The following is a 21,696-nucleotide window of genomic DNA, read 5'->3' on the forward strand; positions in this document are numbered from 1 at the left end:
AATAGTCGGAGTAATTAGATAAATACAAAAAGAATGGCTGGGGAATAAAAAAATAATACGTTTTAATAATAATTTGTTTTTTTTGTTATAACATGAATTTCACTCTCTCTCTCCCCGTATATATATATATATATATATATATATATATATATGTACAACTTCGAGAAGATAGGATCATCTGAGTCATGTTGCCGGAGCTTTTGTTGCCACAAAGTACAATCGGACTTTTCAGCACCGTAATAGCCACGCCTTTTGCCAAAACGTCACAAAATTCGGCAGAGAGTAAGATCATTGTCTTGAGTCTTTTCTGACTAATTTTCAGTCGGATTCGTCAAAAGGGCACCGTGCAGTACGTGAAAATTAAAATAAAAACACATTTTTGATTCCACTTGGCGGCGCTGTGTGTATAACAAAATAATAACATTAAGATGTCTTCAGGTCGGGACGTTTTATTTACAGGTGAAGGTTTGGATTTTTAGGAGCATGTGCAGGGGAGTTATTAAGCATTCATTTATTTGTATTAGGTTCATTTTGTCTTCTTATTATTGATATTTGACTGATTCATTAAAAGCAGACAATTATGTTTTAGGTTAATTTTTTACCTGACATGTTTCGGCGAGTCTTTCGCCTTCTTCAGAGTGTCGCATGATGGTGTCTTGAGACCCGTCCGTCTTTATCAGCTGATGTTCCATGAGGGTGTGACTTACCTGTCAAAAAAATGAAAAATCAGAGCAGTAAAAGAACAAGCACAACATGAACATTACAAATCAGCAATCACTGACCACTGCAAAAGGGAAAACCACATTATGGACCGGGTGAAGGGCAGGGTCATCCGCACCGAAGAGAACAAACAACAGCGCTGGATCAGAGAGGCCATTGAGATCTGCAAGCGAGGCATAAAAACCATGAACAGAGACAAGGGAGCCTTCATCCTCTCTACCACCTGGAGCAGCATCTTGGCGGAGTGAACGGACAGCGGGGGGTGTGACTTGCCTTCATTCTTGTGACAGGTAAGTCATGCCCTCATGGAACATCAGCTGATAAAGACAGGTCACAAGACACCATCATGTGACACTCTGAAGAAGGCGAAAGACTTTCGTATTGTGACATCCTCAAGTCCTAAACACTCATCCGAGCAAATATAAGGTAGATTTTGTGAACCTGCCCGGAGAAAAACATCAACGAAAATAATTTGTATTTGTTTTAACCAGTTGGTGGCGCTACCACTGCGATCAAAAAGAAGTTGGCAGCCGTCTTCAGGGCCTGAATATCCTCAAATGTGAAAATTTTCGAGAAGATGGATCATCTGAATCATTTTGCAGGAACTTTTGTTGCCACGGAGAATAATCAGACTCTGCGGCACCGCAATAGCCACGCCCTTCGAAGGAAAGTCACAAAAATAGGGATAGAGTAAGATCAATGTCTTGAGTCTTTTCTAGCCAATTTTCAATCGGATTCGTTAAAAGGGCACCGTGCAGTACGTCAAAATGTAAAAAATGATATTGATTGGCGCAAGGTGTATAACAGAATATAAACATATAGATGTCTTCAGGTACCGACTCTTTATGTACATGTGAAGTTTTGGATTTTTAGCAGCATGTGCAGGAGAGTTATTAAGCATTTTGTCCATTGCGGCGAAGGAAATCTTAAGTGAAAACTTTGAAGCCCCGCCCCCGTCATATAGTATTTCGGAAACAAAAGATTTTAGCCCCAGTGTTTGTCCCAGGTCTTAAGATGCTACAGACAGAATTTTAAGGCAATCAGATGAAGCCTTTAGGATCAGGGTGCAAAAGAATGACCCCTGTAAACATGCAAAAAAGGGCAAAAGTCGGACTTTCAAAAATGCATAACTCACTTCCTGTTCATATTAGACGTTAAAATATCAAATTTCTCGCCATGCCCGATGAGACTGCCAAGTTTGGTGAGTTTTTGTGCATGTTTCGGGGGTCAAAAATGCGATCGTACAATCGGAAAAATAATAATAATAATAATTTCTACAAAAACAACAGGGACTTCGCAGCGGTCGCTGCTCAGGCCCTAATAATAATAATAATAATAATAATAAAAGTAATAATATTTTCTACAAAAACAATAGGGACCTCGCAGCCGTCGCAGCTCGGGCCCTAATAACAATTTCTAGAAAAACAATAGGGACCTCGCAGCGGTCACTGCTCGGGCCCTAATAATAATAATAATAATAATTTCCACAAAAACAATGGGGACCTCGTAGCGGTCGCTGCTCGGGCCCTAATTATAATTTCTACATAAACAATAGGGACCTCGCCGCGGTCGCTGCTCGGGCCCCAATAATAATTTCTACACAAAGTCCATTGTGGTGACCCGCCCCTTTTAAGTAAATTCAAAATGGCCGACTTCCTGTAAAACCTAGCTCATTGCTCCAAGAGACTTTTTTGTAGGTCTTGGTCTTATACATACAGTGAACCCTCGCTACTTCGCGGTTCACCTTTCGCGGGTTCAGTGCTTCGCGGGTATAAAAAATATTCGGGGGCATTGTAGTTTCGCCGAGCGGCACGACGGGCGCTGGAGCGGTTAGACGGCCGGCGTGCGCCGAAGAAGAGCGTGGGCGAAGAGGAGAGTGGACGAAGAAGAGCACGTTCCCCCGGACACGATCGGTGGCGACGTTTCGCGCGGTTCGGACCGTACCAGGGTTCCGGCCGGCGTGCGTGGCAGTTAAGCCGTAGAGGAGCACCGTCCCCGGGCACGGGCGGTGCCAAGCGGCCCCTAAGTTTAACCGAATGGAAGCTCCGGAGGAGGAGGGCATGCTCGCGTCACAGTAAGCCGAAGAGGAGCACCTTCCCCAGGCACGGGCGGTTCCAAGCGGCCCCTAAGTTTAACCAAATGGAAGCTCCGGAGGAGGAGGGCATGCTCGCGTCACAGTAAGCCGAAGAGGAGCACCTTTGCCGGGCACGGGCGGTTCCAAGCGGCCCCTAAGTTTAACCGAATGGAAGCTCCGGAGGAGGCGGGCATGCTCGCGTCACAGTAAGCCGAAGAGGAGCACCTTCCCCGGGCACGGGCGGTGCCAAGCGGCCCCTAAGTTTAACCGAATGGAAGCTCCGGGGGAGGAGGGCGGGCGTGTGTCACAGTTAAGCCGAATTGGAACACCTCTTCCGCCCGGGCACGAACGGAGCGCGAAGCTGTCAGTTATGAATGAATAAATGAATAAATAAATAAATAATTAAAGAATGCCACCTTTCATTTCACAGGGAACACCGGACGGCGTACCAGCAGGTAAAAGTCGGAGTAATTAAATAAATACAAAAAGAATGGCTGGGGAATAAAAAAATAATACGTTTTAATAATAATTTGGTTTTTTTGTTATAACATGAATTTCACTCTCTCTCTCTCTCTCTCCCCGTATATATATATATATATATATTTATTATATATATTGTATTTTCTTTTAAGCATTTTTGAAGGTGCGCCGCTACTTCGCGGATTTTCAGTTTCCGCGGGTGGTCTCGGTCCCCATTAACCGCGATAACCGAGGGTTCACTGTACTCCATAAAATTTACAAAAAGCGAGGTGAAACACTCAACCAGGGCTGCTTTTTTGAACATTTCTCGAGGGCCATGGCGAGCCATTTCAAAAAAGCTGCACAACTAACGTATAAAATATTGATAAATTTGCTCTGCCTGATGTGTGTGTCAAGTTTCACGAGTTGTCGTTCATATTTAGAACCTCATAATCAGCGTTGTTTTATTGCCAAACAGTGCAATGCCACTCCCACAACTTTTCACGAAAAAGGATGAATTTCGTATTGTGACATCCTCATGGCCGAAACAGTCCTCCGAGCATATATGAGGGCGACCTTGTTGAGTTGCACGGAGAAAAACATCCAAGAAAATAACTTGTATTAGCTTTTGCCAGTTGGTGGCGCTACTACTACGATGAAAAATAAGTTGGTAGATGTCTTCAGGGCTGAAGTATCCTCAAATGTGTACAACTTCGAGAAGATAGGATCATCTGAGTCATGTTGCCGGAGCTTTTGTTGCCACAAAGTACAATCGGACTTTTCAGCACCGTAATAGCCACGCCTTTTGCCAAAACGTCACAAAACTCGGCAGAGAGTAAGATCATTGTCTTGAGTCTTTTCTGACTAATTTTCAGTCGGATTCGTCAAAAGGGCACGGTGCAGTACGTGAAAATTAAAATAAAAACAAATTTTTGATTCCACTTGGCGGCGCTGTGTGTATAACAAAATAATAACATTAAGATGTCTTCAGGTCGGGACATTTTATTTACAGGTGAAGGTTTGGATTTTTAGGAGCATGTGCAGGGGAGTTATTAAGCATTCATTTATTTGTATTAGGTTCATTTTGTCTTCTTATTATTGATATTTGACAGATTCATTAAAAGCAGACAATTATGTTTTCGGTAAATTTTTTACCTGACATGTTTCGGCGAGTCTTTCGCCTTCTTCAGAGTGTCGCATGATGGTGTCTTGAGACCCGTCTTTATCAGCTGATGTTCCATGTGGGTGTGACTTACCTGTCAAAAAAATGAAAAATCAGAGCAGTAAAAGAACAAGCACAACATGAACATTACAAATCAGCAATCACTGACCACTGCAAAAGGGAAAACCACATCATGGACCGGGAGAAGGGCAGGGTCATCCGCACAGAAGAGAACAAACAACAGCGCTGGATCAGAGAGGCCATTGAGATCTGCAAGCAAGGCATAAAAACCATGAACAGAGACAAGGGAGCCTTCATCCTCTCTACCACCTGGACCAGCATCTTGGCGGAGTTAACGGACAGCGGGGGGCGTGACTTGCCTTCATTCTTGTGACAGGTAAGTCACGCCCTCATGGAACATCAGCTGATAAAGACGGGCCACAAGACACCATCATGTGACACTCTGAAGAAGGCGAAAGACTTTTGTATTGTGACATCCTCAAGGCCTAAACACTCATCCGAGCAAATATAAGGTAGATTTTGTTAACCTGCCCGGAGAAAAACATCAACGAAAATAATTTGTATTTGTTTTAACCAGTTGGTGGCGCTACCACTGCGATCAAAAATAAGTTGGCAGCCGTCTTCAGGGCCTGAATATCCTCAAATGTGAAAAATTTCGAGAAGATGGATCATCTGAATCATTTTGCAGGAACTTTTGTTGCCACGGAGAATAATCAGACTCTGCGGCACCGTAATAGCCACGCCCTTCGAAGGAAAGTCACAAAAATAGGGATAGAGTAAGATCAATGTCTTGAGTCTTTTCTAGCCAATTTTCAATCGGATTCGTTAAAAGGGCACCGTGCAGTACGTCAAAATGTAAAAAATGATATTGATTGGCGCAAGGTGTATAACTGAATATAAACATATAGATGTCTTCAGGTACCGACTCTTTATGTACATGTGAAGTTTTGGATTTTTAGCAGCATGTGCAAGAGAGTTATTAAGCATTTTGTCCATTGCGGCGAAGGAAATCTTAAGTGAAAACTTTGAAGCCCCGCCCCCGTCATATAGTATTTCGGAAACAAAAAGTTTTAGCCCCAGTGTTTGTCCCAGGTCTTAAGATGCTACAGACAGAATTTTAAGGCAATCAGATGAAGCCTTTAGGATCAGGGTGCAAAAGAATGACCCCTGTAAACATGCAAAAAAGGGCAAAAGTCGGACTTTCAAAAATTCATAACTCACTTCCTGTTCATATTAGACGTTAAAATATCAAATTTTTCGCCATGCCCGATGAGACTGCCAAGTTTGGTGAATTTTTGTGCATGTTTCGGGGGTCAAAAATGCAATCGAACAATCGGAAAAATAATAATAATAATAATTTCTACAAAAACAATAGGGACTTCGCAGCGGTCGCTGCTCAGGCCCTAATAATAATAATAATAATAATAATAATAAAAGTAATAATATTTTCTACAAAAACAATAGGGACCTCGCAGCCGTCGCAGCTCGGGCCCTAATAACAATTTCTAGAAAAACAATAGGGACCTCGCAGCGGTCACTGCTCAGGCCCTAATAATAATAATAATAATAATAATAAAAGTATTAATATTTTCTACAAAAACAATAGGGACCTCGCAGCCGTCGCAGCTCGGGCCCTAATAACAATTTCTAGAAAAACAATAGGGACCTCGCAGCGGTCACTGCTCGGGCCCTAATAATAATAATAATAATAATTTCCACAAAAACAATGGGGACCTCGTAGCGGTCGCTGCTCGGGCCCTAATAATAATTTCTACATAAACAATAGGGACCTCTCAGCGGTCGCTGCTCGGGCCCCAATAATAATTTCTACACAAAGTCCATTGTGGTGACCCGCCCCCTTTTAAGTAAATTCAAAATGGCCGACTTCCTGTAAAACCTAGCTCATTGCTCCAAGAGACTTTTTCGTAGGTCTTGGTCTTATACATAGAGTGAACCCTCGCTACTTGGCGGTTCACCTTTCGCGGGTTCAGTGCTTCGCGGGTCTAAAAAATATTCGGGGGCATTGTAGTTTCGCCGAGCGGTACGACGGGGCGCTGGAGCGGTTAGACGGCCGGTGTGCGCCGAAGAAGAGCGTGGGCGAAGAGGAGAGTGGACGAAGAAGAGCACGTTCCCCCGGACACGATCGGTGGCGACGTTTCGCGCGGTTCGGACAGTACCAGAGCTCCGGCCGGCGTGCGTGGCAGTTAAGCCGTAGAGGAGAACCTTCCCCGGGCACGGGCGGTGCCAAGCGGCCCCTAAGTTTAACCGAATGGAAGCTCCGGAGGAGGAGGGCATGCTCGCGTCACAGTAAGCCGAAGAGGAGCACCTTCCCCGGGCACGGGCGGTTCCAAGCGGCCCCTAAGTTTAACCGAATGGAAGCTCCGGAGGAGGAGGGCATGCTCGCGTCACAGTAAGCCGAAGAGGAGCACCTTCCCCGGGCACGGGCGGTGCCAAGCGGCCCCTAAGTTTAACCGAATGGAAGCTCCGGGGGAGGAGGGCGGGTGTGTGTCGCAGTTAAGCCGAATTGGAGCACCTCTTCCGCCCGGGCACGAGCGGAGCGCGAAGCTGTCAGTTATGAATGTATAAAAGAATAAATAAATAAATGAATAAAGAATGCCACCTTTCATTTCACAGGGCACACCGGACGGCGTACCAGCAGGTAAAAGTCGGAGTAATTAAATAAATACAAAAAGAATGGCTGGGGAATAAAAAAATAATACGTTTTAATAATAATTTGATTTTTTTGTTATAACATGAATTTCACTCTCTCTCTCCCCGTATATATATATATATATATATATATATATATATATATATATATATATATATATATATATATATATATATGTATTTATATATTTATTATATATATTGTATATTTTTTTAAGCATTTTTGAAGGTGCGCCGCTACTTCGCGGATTTTCAGTTTTCGCGGGTGGTCTCTGTCCCCATTAACCGCGATTACCGAGGGTTCACTGTACTCCATAAAATTTACAAAAAGCGAGGTGAAACACTCAACCAGGGCTGCTTTTTTTAACATTTCTCGAGGGCCATGGCGAGCCATTTCAAAAAAGCTGCACAACTAACGTATAAAATATTGATAAATTTGCTCGGCCTGATGTGTGTGTAAAGTTTCACGAGTTGTCGTTCATATTTAGAACCTCATAATCAGCGTTGTTTTATTGCCGAACAGTGCAATGCCACTCCCACAACTTTACACGAAAAAGGACGAATTTCGTATTGTGACATCCTCATGGCCGAAACAGTCATCCGAGCATATATGAGGGCGGCCTTGTTGAGTTGCACGGAGAAAAACATCCAAGAAAATAACTTGTATTAGCTTTTACCAGTTGGTGGCGCTACTACTACGATGAAAAATAAGTTGGTAGATGTCTTCAGGGCTGAAGTATCCTCAAATGTGTACAACTTCGAGAAGATAGGATCATCTGAGTCATGTTGCCGGGGATTTTGTTGCCACAGAGTACAATCTGACTTTTCAGCACCGTAATAGCCACGCCTTTTGCCAAAACGTCACAAAATTCGGCAGAGAGTAAGATCATTGTCTTGAGTCTTTTCTGACTAATTTTCAGTCGGATTTGTCAAAAGGGCACCGTGCAGGATGTGAAAATTAAAATAAAAACAAATTTTTGATTCCACTTGGCGGCGCTGTGTGTATAACAAAATAATAACATTAAGATGTCTTCAGGTCGGGACGTTTTATTTACAGGTGAAGGTTTGGATTTTCAGGAGCATGTGCAGGGGAGTTATTAAGCATTCATTTATTTGTATTAGGTTCATTTTGTCTTCTTATTATTGATATTTGACTGATTCATTAAAAGCAGACAATTATGTTTTAGGTTAATTTTTTACCTGACATGTTTCGGCGAGTCTTTCGCCTTCTTCAGAGTGTCGCATGATGGTGTCTTGAGACCCGTCTTTATCAGCTGATGTACCATGAGGGTGTGACTTACCTGTCAAAAAAATGAAAAATCAGAGCAGTAAAAGAACAAGCACAACATGAACATTACAAATCAGCAATCACTGACCACTGCAAAAGGGAAAACCACATCATGGACCGGGAGAAGGGCAGGGTCATCCGCACCGAAGAGAACAAACAACAGCGCTGGATCAGAGAGGCCATTGAGATCTGCAAGCGAGGCATAAAAACCATGAACAGAGACAAGGGAGCCTTCATCCTCTCTACCACCTAGAGCAGCATCTTGGCGGAGTGAACGGACAGCGGGGGGTGTGACTTGCCTTCATTCTTGTGACAGGTAAGTCACGCCCTCATGGAACATCAGCTGATAAAGACGGGTCACAAGACACCATCATGTGACACTCTGAAGAAGGCGAAAGACTTTCGTATTGTGACATCCTCAAGGCCTAAACACTCATCCGAGCAAATATAAGGTAGATTTTGTGAACCTGCCCGGAGAAAAACATCAACGAAAATAATTTGTATTTGTTTTAACCAGTTGGTGGCGCTACCACTGCGATCAAAAATATGTTGGCAGCCGTCTTCAGGGCCTGAATATCCTCAAATGTGAAAAATTTCGAGAAGATGGATCATCTGAATCATTTTGCAGGAACTTTTGTTGCCACGGAGAATAATCAGACTCTGCAGCACCGTAATAGCCACGCCCTTCGAAGGAAAGTCACAAAAATAGGGATAGAGTAAGATCAATGTCTTGAGTCTTTTCTAGCCAATTTTCAATCGGATTCGTTAAAAGGGCACCGTGCAGGACGTCAAAATGTAAAAAATGATATTGATTGGCGCAAGGTGTATAACAGAATATAAACATATAGATGTCTTCAGGTACCGAGTCTTGATGTACATGTGAAGTTTTGGATTTTTAGCAGCATGTGCAAGAGAGTTATTAAGCATTTTGTCCATTGCGGCGAAGGAAATCTTAAGTGAAAACTTTGAAGCCCCGCCCCCGTCATATAGTATTTCGGAAACAAAAAGTTTTAGCCCCAGTGTTTGTCCCAGGTCTTAAGATGCTACAGACAGAATTTTAAGGCAATCAGATGAAGCCTTTAGGATCAGGGTGCAAAAGAATGACCCCTGTAAACATGCAAAAAAGGGCAAAAGTCGGACTTTCAAAAATTCATAACTCACTTCCTGTTCATATTAGACGTTAAAATATCAAATTTTTCGCCATGCCCGATGAGACTGCCAAGTTTGGTGAATTTTTGTGCATGTTTCGGGGGTCAAAAATGCAATCGAACAATCGGAAAAATAATAATAATAATAATTTCTACAAAAACAACAGGGACTTCGCAGCGGTCGCTGCTCAGGCCCTAATAATAATAATAATAATAATAATAAAAGTATTAATATTTTCTACAAAAACAATAGGGACCTCGCAGCCGTCGCAGCTCGGGCCCTAATAACAATTTCTAGAAAAACAATAGGGACCTCGCAGCGGTCACTGCTCGGGCCCTAATAATAATAATAATAATAATTTCCACAAAAACAATGGGGACCTCGTAGCGGTCGCTGCTCGGGCCCTAATAATAATTTCTACATAAACAATAGGGACCTCGCCGCGGTCGCTGCTCGGGCCCCAATAATAATTTCTACACAAAGTCCATTGTGGTGACCCGCCCCTTTTAAGTAAATTCAAAATGGCCGACTTCCTGTAAAACCTAGCTCATTGCTCCAAGAGACTTTTTTGTAGGTCTTGGTCTTATACATACAGTGAACCCTCGCTACTTCGCGGTTCACCTTTCGCGGGTTCAGTGCTTCGTGGGTATAAAAAATATTCGGGGGCATTGTAGTTTCGCCGAGCGGCACGACGGGCGCTGAAGCGGTTAGACGGCCGGCGTGCGCCGAAGAAGAGCGTGGGCGAAGAGGAGAGTGGACGAAGAAGAGCACGTTCCCCCGGACACGATCGGTGGCGACGTTTCGCGCGGTTCGGACCGTACCAGAGCTCCGGCCGGCGTGCGTGGCAGTTAAGCCGTAGAGGAGCACCTTCCCCGGGCACGGGCGGTGCCAAGCGGCCCCGAAGTTTAACCGAATGGAAGCTCCGGAGGAGGAGGGCATGCTCGCGTCACAGTAAGCCGAAGAGGAGCACCTTCCCCGGGCACGGGCGGTTCCAAGCGGCCCCTAAGTTTAACCAAATGGAAGCTCCGGAGGAGGAGGGCATGCTCGCGTCACAGTAAGCCGAAGAGGAGCACCTTCGCCGGGCACGGGCGGTTCCAAGCGGCCCCTAAGTTTAACCGAATGGAAGCTCCGGAGGAGGCGGGCATGCTCGCGTCACAGTAAGCCGAAGAGGAACACCTTCCCCGGGCACGGGCGGTGCCAAGCGGCCCCTAAGTTTAACCGAATGGAAGCTCCGGGGGAGGAGGGCGGGCGTGTGTCACAGTTAAGCCGAATTGGAACACCTCTTCCGCCCGGGCACGAACGGAGCGCGAAGCTGTCAGTTATGAATGAATAAATGAATAAATAAATAAATAAATAAAGAATGCCACCTTTCATTTCACAGGGCACACCGGACGGCGTACCAGCAGGTAATAGTCGGAGTAATTAGATAAATACAAAAAGAATGGCTGGGGAATAAAAAAATAATACGTTTTAATAATAATTTGTTTTTTTTGTTATAACATGAATTTCACTCTCTCTCTCCCCGTATATATATATATATATATATATATATATATATATGTACAACTTCGAGAAGATAGGATCATCTGAGTCATGTTGCCGGAGCTTTTGTTGCCACAAAGTACAATCGGACTTTTCAGCACCGTAATAGCCACGCCTTTTGCCAAAACGTCACAAAATTCGGCAGAGAGTAAGATCATTGTCTTGAGTCTTTTCTGACTAATTTTCAGTCGGATTCGTCAAAAGGGCACCGTGCAGTACGTGAAAATTAAAATAAAAACACATTTTTGATTCCACTTGGCGGCGCTGTGTGTATAACAAAATAATAACATTAAGATGTCTTCAGGTCGGGACGTTTTATTTACAGGTGAAGGTTTGGATTTTTAGGAGCATGTGCAGGGGAGTTATTAAGCATTCATTTATTTGTATTAGGTTCATTTTGTCTTCTTATTATTGATATTTGACTGATTCATTAAAAGCAGACAATTATGTTTTAGGTTAATTTTTTACCTGACATGTTTCGGCGAGTCTTTCGCCTTCTTCAGAGTGTCGCATGATGGTGTCTTGAGACCCGTCCGTCTTTATCAGCTGATGTTCCATGAGGGTGTGACTTACCTGTCAAAAAAATGAAAAATCAGAGCAGTAAAAGAACAAGCACAACATGAACATTACAAATCAGCAATCACTGACCACTGCAAAAGGGAAAACCACATTATGGACCGGGTGAAGGGCAGGGTCATCCGCACCGAAGAGAACAAACAACAGCGCTGGATCAGAGAGGCCATTGAGATCTGCAAGCGAGGCATAAAAACCATGAACAGAGACAAGGGAGCCTTCATCCTCTCTACCACCTGGAGCAGCATCTTGGCGGAGTGAACGGACAGCGGGGGGTGTGACTTGCCTTCATTCTTGTGACAGGTAAGTCATGCCCTCATGGAACATCAGCTGATAAAGACAGGTCACAAGACACCATCATGTGACACTCTGAAGAAGGCGAAAGACTTTCGTATTGTGACATCCTCAAGTCCTAAACACTCATCCGAGCAAATATAAGGTAGATTTTGTGAACCTGCCCGGAGAAAAACATCAACGAAAATAATTTGTATTTGTTTTAACCAGTTGGTGGCGCTACCACTGCGATCAAAAAGAAGTTGGCAGCCGTCTTCAGGGCCTGAATATCCTCAAATGTGAAAATTTTCGAGAAGATGGATCATCTGAATCATTTTGCAGGAACTTTTGTTGCCACGGAGAATAATCAGACTCTGCGGCACCGCAATAGCCACGCCCTTCGAAGGAAAGTCACAAAAATAGGGATAGAGTAAGATCAATGTCTTGAGTCTTTTCTAGCCAATTTTCAATCGGATTCGTTAAAAGGGCACCGTGCAGTACGTCAAAATGTAAAAAATGATATTGATTGGCGCAAGGTGTATAACAGAATATAAACATATAGATGTCTTCAGGTACCGACTCTTTATGTACATGTGAAGTTTTGGATTTTTAGCAGCATGTGCAGGAGAGTTATTAAGCATTTTGTCCATTGCGGCGAAGGAAATCTTAAGTGAAAACTTTGAAGCCCCGCCCCCGTCATATAGTATTTCGGAAACAAAAGATTTTAGCCCCAGTGTTTGTCCCAGGTCTTAAGATGCTACAGACAGAATTTTAAGGCAATCAGATGAAGCCTTTAGGATCAGGGTGCAAAAGAATGACCCCTGTAAACATGCAAAAAAGGGCAAAAGTCGGACTTTCAAAAATGCATAACTCACTTCCTGTTCATATTAGACGTTAAAATATCAAATTTCTCGCCATGCCCGATGAGACTGCCAAGTTTGGTGAGTTTTTGTGCATGTTTCGGGGGTCAAAAATGCGATCGTACAATCGGAAAAATAATAATAATAATAATTTCTACAAAAACAACAGGGACTTCGCAGCGGTCGCTGCTCAGGCCCTAATAATAATAATAATAATAATAATAAAAGTAATAATATTTTCTACAAAAACAATAGGGACCTCGCAGCCGTCGCAGCTCGGGCCCTAATAACAATTTCTAGAAAAACAATAGGGACCTCGCAGCGGTCACTGCTCGGGCCCTAATAATAATAATAATAATAATTTCCACAAAAACAATGGGGACCTCGTAGCGGTCGCTGCTCGGGCCCTAATTATAATTTCTACATAAACAATAGGGACCTCGCCGCGGTCGCTGCTCGGGCCCCAATAATAATTTCTACACAAAGTCCATTGTGGTGACCCGCCCCTTTTAAGTAAATTCAAAATGGCCGACTTCCTGTAAAACCTAGCTCATTGCTCCAAGAGACTTTTTTGTAGGTCTTGGTCTTATACATACAGTGAACCCTCGCTACTTCGCGGTTCACCTTTCGCGGGTTCAGTGCTTCGCGGGTATAAAAAATATTCGGGGGCATTGTAGTTTCGCCGAGCGGCACGACGGGCGCTGGAGCGGTTAGACGGCCGGCGTGCGCCGAAGAAGAGCGTGGGCGAAGAGGAGAGTGGACGAAGAAGAGCACGTTCCCCCGGACACGATCGGTGGCGACGTTTCGCGCGGTTCGGACCGTACCAGGGTTCCGGCCGGCGTGCGTGGCAGTTAAGCCGTAGAGGAGCACCGTCCCCGGGCACGGGCGGTGCCAAGCGGCCCCTAAGTTTAACCGAATGGAAGCTCCGGAGGAGGAGGGCATGCTCGCGTCACAGTAAGCCGAAGAGGAGCACCTTCCCCAGGCACGGGCGGTTCCAAGCGGCCCCTAAGTTTAACCAAATGGAAGCTCCGGAGGAGGAGGGCATGCTCGCGTCACAGTAAGCCGAAGAGGAGCACCTTTGCCGGGCACGGGCGGTTCCAAGCGGCCCCTAAGTTTAACCGAATGGAAGCTCCGGAGGAGGCGGGCATGCTCGCGTCACAGTAAGCCGAAGAGGAGCACCTTCCCCGGGCACGGGCGGTGCCAAGCGGCCCCTAAGTTTAACCGAATGGAAGCTCCGGGGGAGGAGGGCGGGCGTGTGTCACAGTTAAGCCGAATTGGAACACCTCTTCCGCCCGGGCACGAACGGAGCGCGAAGCTGTCAGTTATGAATGAATAAATGAATAAATAAATAAATAATTAAAGAATGCCACCTTTCATTTCACAGGGAACACCGGACGGCGTACCAGCAGGTAAAAGTCGGAGTAATTAAATAAATACAAAAAGAATGGCTGGGGAATAAAAAAATAATACGTTTTAATAATAATTTGGTTTTTTTGTTATAACATGAATTTCACTCTCTCTCTCTCTCTCTCCCCGTATATATATATATATATATATATATATATATATTTATTATATATATTGTATTTTCTTTTAAGCATTTTTGAAGGTGCGCCGCTACTTCGCGGATTTTCAGTTTCCGCGGGTGGTCTCGGTCCCCATTAACCGCGATAACCGAGGGTTCACTGTACTCCATAAAATTTACAAAAAGCGAGGTGAAACACTCAACCAGGGCTGCTTTTTTGAACATTTCTCGAGGGCCATGGCGAGCCATTTCAAAAAAGCTGCACAACTAACGTATAAAATATTGATAAATTTGCTCTGCCTGATGTGTGTGTCAAGTTTCACGAGTTGTCGTTCATATTTAGAACCTCATAATCAGCGTTGTTTTATTGCCAAACAGTGCAATGCCACTCCCACAACTTTTCACGAAAAAGGATGAATTTCGTATTGTGACATCCTCATGGCCGAAACAGTCCTCCGAGCATATATGAGGGCGACCTTGTTGAGTTGCACGGAGAAAAACATCCAAGAAAATAACTTGTATTAGCTTTTGCCAGTTGGTGGCGCTACTACTACGATGAAAAATAAGTTGGTAGATGTCTTCAGGGCTGAAGTATCCTCAAATGTGTACAACTTCGAGAAGATAGGATCATCTGAGTCATGTTGCCGGAGCTTTTGTTGCCACAAAGTACAATCGGACTTTTCAGCACCGTAATAGCCACGCCTTTTGCCAAAACGTCACAAAACTCGGCAGAGAGTAAGATCATTGTCTTGAGTCTTTTCTGACTAATTTTCAGTCGGATTCGTCAAAAGGGCACGGTGCAGTACGTGAAAATTAAAATAAAAACAAATTTTTGATTCCACTTGGCGGCGCTGTGTGTATAACAAAATAATAACATTAAGATGTCTTCAGGTCGGGACATTTTATTTACAGGTGAAGGTTTGGATTTTTAGGAGCATGTGCAGGGGAGTTATTAAGCATTCATTTATTTGTATTAGGTTCATTTTGTCTTCTTATTATTGATATTTGACAGATTCATTAAAAGCAGACAATTATGTTTTCGGTAAATTTTTTACCTGACATGTTTCGGCGAGTCTTTCGCCTTCTTCAGAGTGTCGCATGATGGTGTCTTGAGACCCGTCTTTATCAGCTGATGTTCCATGTGGGTGTGACTTACCTGTCAAAAAAATGAAAAATCAGAGCAGTAAAAGAACAAGCACAACATGAACATTACAAATCAGCAATCACTGACCACTGCAAAAGGGAAAACCACATCATGGACCGGGAGAAGGGCAGGGTCATCCGCACAGAAGAGAACAAACAACAGCGCTGGATCAGAGAGGCCATTGAGATCTGCAAGCAAGGCATAAAAACCATGAACAGAGACAAGGGAGCCTTCATCCTCTCTACCACCTGGACCAGCATCTTGGCGGAGTTAACGGACAGCGGGGGGCGTGACTTGCCTTCATTCTTGTGACAGGTAAGTCACGCCCTCATGGAACATCAGCTGATAAAGACGGGCCACAAGACACCATCATGTGACACTCTGAAGAAGGCGAAAGACTTTTGTATTGTGACATCCTCAAGGCCTAAACACTCATCCGAGCAAATATAAGGTAGATTTTGTTAACCTGCCCGGAGAAAAACATCAACGAAAATAATTTGTATTTGTTTTAACCAGTTGGTGGCGCTACCACTGCGATCAAAAATAAGTTGGCAGCCGTCTTCAGGGCCTGAATATCCTCAAATGTGAAAAATTTCGAGAAGATGGATCATCTGAATCATTTTGCAGGAACTTTTGTTGCCACGGAGAATAATCAGACTCTGCGGCACCGTAATAGCCACGCCCTTCGAAGGAAAGTCACAAAAATAGGGATAGAGTAAGATCAATGTCTTGAGTCTTTTCTAGCCAATTTTCAATCGGATTCGTTAAAAGGGCACCGTGCAGTACGTCAAAATGTAAAAAATGATATTGATTGGCGCAAGGTGTATAACTGAATATAAACATATAGATGTCTTCAGGTACCGACTCTTTATGTACATGTGAAGTTTTGGATTTTTAGCAGCATGTGCAAGAGAGTTATTAAGCATTTTGTCCATTGCGGCGAAGGAAATCTTAAGTGAAAACTTTGAAGCCCCGCCCCCGTCATATAGTATTTCGGAAACAAAAAGTTTTAGCCCCAGTGTTTGTCCCAGGTCTTAAGATGCTACAGACAGAATTTTAAGGCAATCAGATGAAGCCTTTAGGATCAGGGTGCAAAAGAATGACCCCTGTAAACATGCAAAAAAGGGCAAAAGTCGGACTTTCAAAAATTCATAACTCACTTCCTGTTCATATTAGACGTTAAAATATCAAATTTTTCGCCATGCCCGATGAGACTGCCAAGTTTGGTGAATTTTTGTGCATGTTTCGGGGGTCAAAAATGCAATCGAACAATCGGAAAAATAATAATAATAATAATTTCTACAAAAACAATAGGGACTTCGCAGCGGTCGCTGCTCAGGCCCTAATAATAATAATAATAATAATAATAATAAAAGTAATAATATTTTCTACAAAAACAATAGGGACCTCGCAGCCGTCGCAGCTCGGGCCCTAATAACAATTTCTAGAAAAACAATAGGGACCTCGCAGCGGTCACTGCTCGGGCCCTAATAATAATAATAATAATAATTTCCACAAAAACAATGGGGACCTCGTAGCGGTCGCTGCTCGGGCCCTAATAATAATTTCTACATAAACAATAGGGACCTCGCCGCGGTCGCTGCTCGGGCCCCAATAATAATTTCTACACAAAGTCCATTGTGGTGACCCGCCCCTTTTAAGTAAATTCAAAATGGCCGACTTCCTGTAAAACCTAGCTCATTGCTCCAAGAGACTTTTTTGTAGGTCTTGGTCTTATACATACAGTGAACCCTCGCTACTTCGCGGTTCACCTTTCGCGGGTTCAGTGCTTCGCGGGTATAAAAAATATTCGGGGGCATTGTAGTTTCGCCGAGCGGCACGACGGGGCGCTGGAGCGGTTAGACGGCCGGCGTGCGCCGAAGAAGAGCGTGGGCGAAGAGGAGAGTGGACGAAGAAGAGCACGTTCCCCCGGACACGATCGGTGACGACGTTTCGCGCGGTTCGGACCGTACCAGAGCTCCGGCCGGCGTGCGTGGCAGTTAAGCCGTAGAGGAGCACCTTCCCCGGGCACGGGCGGTGCCAAGCGGCCCCTAAGTTTAACCGAATGGAAGCTCCGGAGGATGAGGGCATGCTCGCGTCACAGTAAGCCGAAGAGGAGCACCTTCCCCGGGCACGGGCGGTTCCAAGCGGCCCCTAAGTTTAACCGAATGGAAGCTCCGGAGGAGGAGGGCATGCTCGCGACACAGTAAGCCGAAGAGGAGCACCTTCCCCGGGCACGGGCGGTGCCAAGCGGCCCCTAAGTTTAACCGAATGGAAGCTCCGGGGGAGGAGGGTGGGCGTGTGTCACAGTTAAGCCGAATTGGAGCACCTCTTCCGCCCGGGCACGAGCGGAGCGCGAAGCTGTCAGTTATGAATGAATAAATGAATAAATAAATAAATAAATAAAGAATGCCACCTTTCATTTCACAGGGCACACCGGACGGCGTACCAGCAGGTAAAAGTCGGAGTAATTAAATAAATACAAAAAGAATGGCTGGGGAATAAAAAAATAATACGTTTTAATAATAATTTGTTTTTTTTGTTATAACATGAATTTCACTCTCTCTCTCCCCGTATATATATATATATATATATATATATATATATATATATATATATATATGTATATTTATATATACCGTATTTTCGCACCCAAAAGACGCGCCGTGTCAAAGGGCGCAACACCTGTTGAGGGCGCTATTTCTGTCTTTGTAACATATACTGGACGCACCGCCTGACAAGACGATAGCACAGCTGCTGTTAGCATAGCATGAACTTGGCAGAGCTGCCCACACCGACACAGCCGATAGCAGCCTACTATGTCCCAATAACATGAGCAATCACCCCATTGTTGCAGCAGACGCCAATTCTCCATTGACAATAGCTGACATTGACAATGGCTCAAGCCAATATTAGGTGCATTGGCAATAGCCTACAAAGCAACGTCAGGGGAGGGAGTTGGCTGCTTACCACACTCCTTAGAGTCACGGTTTAAAAAAAAAAAATAAAAAACTCATCATACAAGCAAACAATGAAACATAGAAATAAGATTAACACAAACAATTATCTCTCATGCCATCAATATACCCAAAAAAAATGAAAATAACACAAAAGCCACTCAGCCTTAGCTAATTCAAGCAATGCATTCTGGGAGCAGAGACCCACAATCCCATAGCTGTTTAGAGAGATTTGCATGGCTGTTTAAAGAGATGTGCTGTTATGCTTTGGACTTTTTGTCTGTTGTCTAAACCTGGGACGTTTCTTGCTTGCAATAACATAAATGATAAGACAGACTAAAACATTGTGGACAGCTGCCCTTTGTCCAGCTTTTTCTAACACCATCACCCAAACATTATAGTCAGATAGTGTATTTGTCACGGTCGATTGTAAGCATGAACAACTCACTCTTTGCCCAGCAGGGTGTGCTAACATGCACTTCCAACAGCTCGTTGATGATAAGGGCTGATGGACGTGAGTGGTACTTTGTCCATTTAATGGACGCATCGACTGACAGGGCGCTTTGTTTGTTAAGGAGAATTTTTGTGACTTTAAAGTGCGCCTTATGACTGCGAAAATACGGTATATGTATATATATATATATATATATATATATTGTATTTTTTTTATAAGCATTTTTGAAGGTGCGCCGCAACTTCGCGGATTTTCAGTTTTCGCGGGTGGTCTCTGTCCCCATTAACCGCGATAACCGAGGGTTCACTGTACTCCATAAAATTTACAAAAAGCGAGGTGAAACACTCAACCAGGGCTGCTTTTTTGAACATTTCTCGAGGGCCATGGCGAGCCATTTCAAAAAAGCTGCACAACTAACGTATAAAATATTGATAAATTTGCTCTGCCTGATGTGTGTGTAAAGTTTCACGAGTTGTCGTTCATATTTAGAACCTCATAATCAGCGTTGTTTTATTGCCGAACAGTGCAATGCCACTCCCACAACTTTTCACGAAAAAGGACGAATTTCGTATTGTGACATCCTCATGGCCGAAACAGTCATCCGAGCATATATGAGGGCGACCTTGTTGAGTTGCACAGAGAAAAACATCCAAGAAAATAACTTGTATTAGCTTTTACCAGTTGGTGGCGCTAATATTACGATGAAAAATAAGTTGGTAGATGTCTTCAGGGCTGAAGTATCCTCAAATGTGTACAACTTCGAGAAGATAGGATCATCTGAGTCATGTTGCCGGAGCTTTTGTTGCCACAAAGTACAATCGGACTTTTCAGCACCGTAATAGCCACGCCTTTTGCCAAAACGTCACAAAATTCGGCAGAGAGTAAGATCATTGTCTTGAGTCTTTTCTGACTAATTTTCAGTCGGATTCGTCAAAAGGGCACCGTGCAGTACGTGAAAATTAAAATAAAAACACATTTTTGATTCCACTTGGCGGCGCTGTGTGTATAACAAAATAATAACATTAAGATGTCTTCAGGTCGGGACGTTTTATTTACAGGTGAAGGTTTGGATTTTTAGGAGCATGTGCAGGGGAGTTATTAAGCATTCATTTATTTGTATTAGGTTCATTTTGTCTTCTTATTATTGATATTTGACTGATTCATTAAAAGCAGACAATTATGTTTTAGGTTAATTTTTTACCTGACATGTTTCGGCGAGTCTTTCGCCTTCTTCAGAGTGTCGCATGATGGTGTCTTGAGACCCGTCCGTCTTTATCAGCTGATGTTCCATGAGGGTGTGACTTACCTGTCAAAAAAATGAAAAATCAGAGCAGTAAAAGAACAAGCACAACATGAACATTACAAATCAGCAATCACTGACCACTGCAAAAGGGAAAACCACATCATGGACCGGGAGAAGGGCAGGGTCATCCGCACCGAAGAGAACAAACAACAGCGCTGGATCAGAGAGGCCATTGAGATCTGCAAGCGAGGCATAAAAACCATGAACAGAGACAAGGGAGCCTTCATCCTCTCTACCACCTGGAGCAGCATCTTGGCGGAGTGAACGGACAGCGGGGGGTGTGACTTGCCTTCATTCTTGTGACAGGTAAGTCACGCCCTCATGGAACATCAGCTGATAAAGACAGGTCACAAGACACCATCATGTGACACTCTGAATAAGGCGAAAGACTTTCGTATTGTGACATGCTCAAGGCCTAAACACTCATCCGAGCAAATATAAGGTAGATTTTGTTAACCTGCCCGGAGAAAAACATCAACGAAAATAATTTGTATTTGTTTTAACCAGTTGGTGGCGCTACCACTGCGATCAAAAATAAGTTGGCAGCCGTCTTCAGGGCCTGAATATCCTCAAATGTGAAAAATTTCGAGAAGATGGATCATCTGAATCATTTTGCAGGAACTTTTGTTGCCACGGAGAATAATCAGACTCTGCGGCACCGTAATAGCCACGCCCTTCGAAGGAAAGTCACAAAAATAGGGATAGAGTAAGATCAATGTCTTGAGTCTTTTCTAGCCAATTTTCAATCGGATTCGTTAAAAGGGCACCGTGCAGTACGTCAAAATGTAAAAAATGATATTGATTGGCGCAAGGTGTATAACAGAATATAAACATATAGATGTCTTCAGGTACCGACTCTTTATGTACATGTGAAGTTTTGGATTTTTAGCAGCATGTGCAGGAGAGTTATTAAGCATTTTGTCCATTGCGGCGAAGGAAATCTTAAGTGAAAACTTTGAAGCCCCGCCCCCGTCATATCGTATTTCGGAAACAAAAGATTTTAGCCCCAGTGTTTGTCCCAGGTCTTAAGATGCTACAGACAGAATTTTAAGGCAATCAGATGAAGCCTTTAGGATCAGGGTGCAAAAGAATGACCCCTGTAAACATGCAAAAAAGGGCAAAAGTCGGACTTTCAAAAATTCATAACTCACTTCCTGTTCATATTAGACGTTAAAATATCAAATTTCTCGCCATGCCCGATGAGACTGCCAAGTTTGGTGAGTTTTTGTGCATGTTTCGGGGGTCAAAAATGCGATCGAACAATCGGAAAAATAATAATAATAATAATTTCTACAAAAACAACAGGGACTTCGCAGCGGTCGCTGCTCAGGCCCTAATAATAATAATAATAATAATAATAAAAGTAATAATATTTTCTACAAAAACAATAGGGACCTCGCAGCCGTCGCAGCTCGGGCCCTAATAACAATTTCTAGAAAAACAATAGGGACCTCGCAGCGGTCACTGCTCGGGCCCTAATAATAATAATAATAATAATTTCCACAAAAACAATGGGGACCTC

This window comes from Idiotropiscis lumnitzeri, unplaced genomic scaffold (genome assembly GCF_059441095.1).
Source record: "Idiotropiscis lumnitzeri isolate Australia: NSW breed Sydney's pygmy pipehorse unplaced genomic scaffold, RoL_Ilum_1.0 HiC_scaffold_26, whole genome shotgun sequence".
Taxonomy (NCBI): Eukaryota; Metazoa; Chordata; class Actinopteri; order Syngnathiformes; family Syngnathidae; genus Idiotropiscis; species Idiotropiscis lumnitzeri.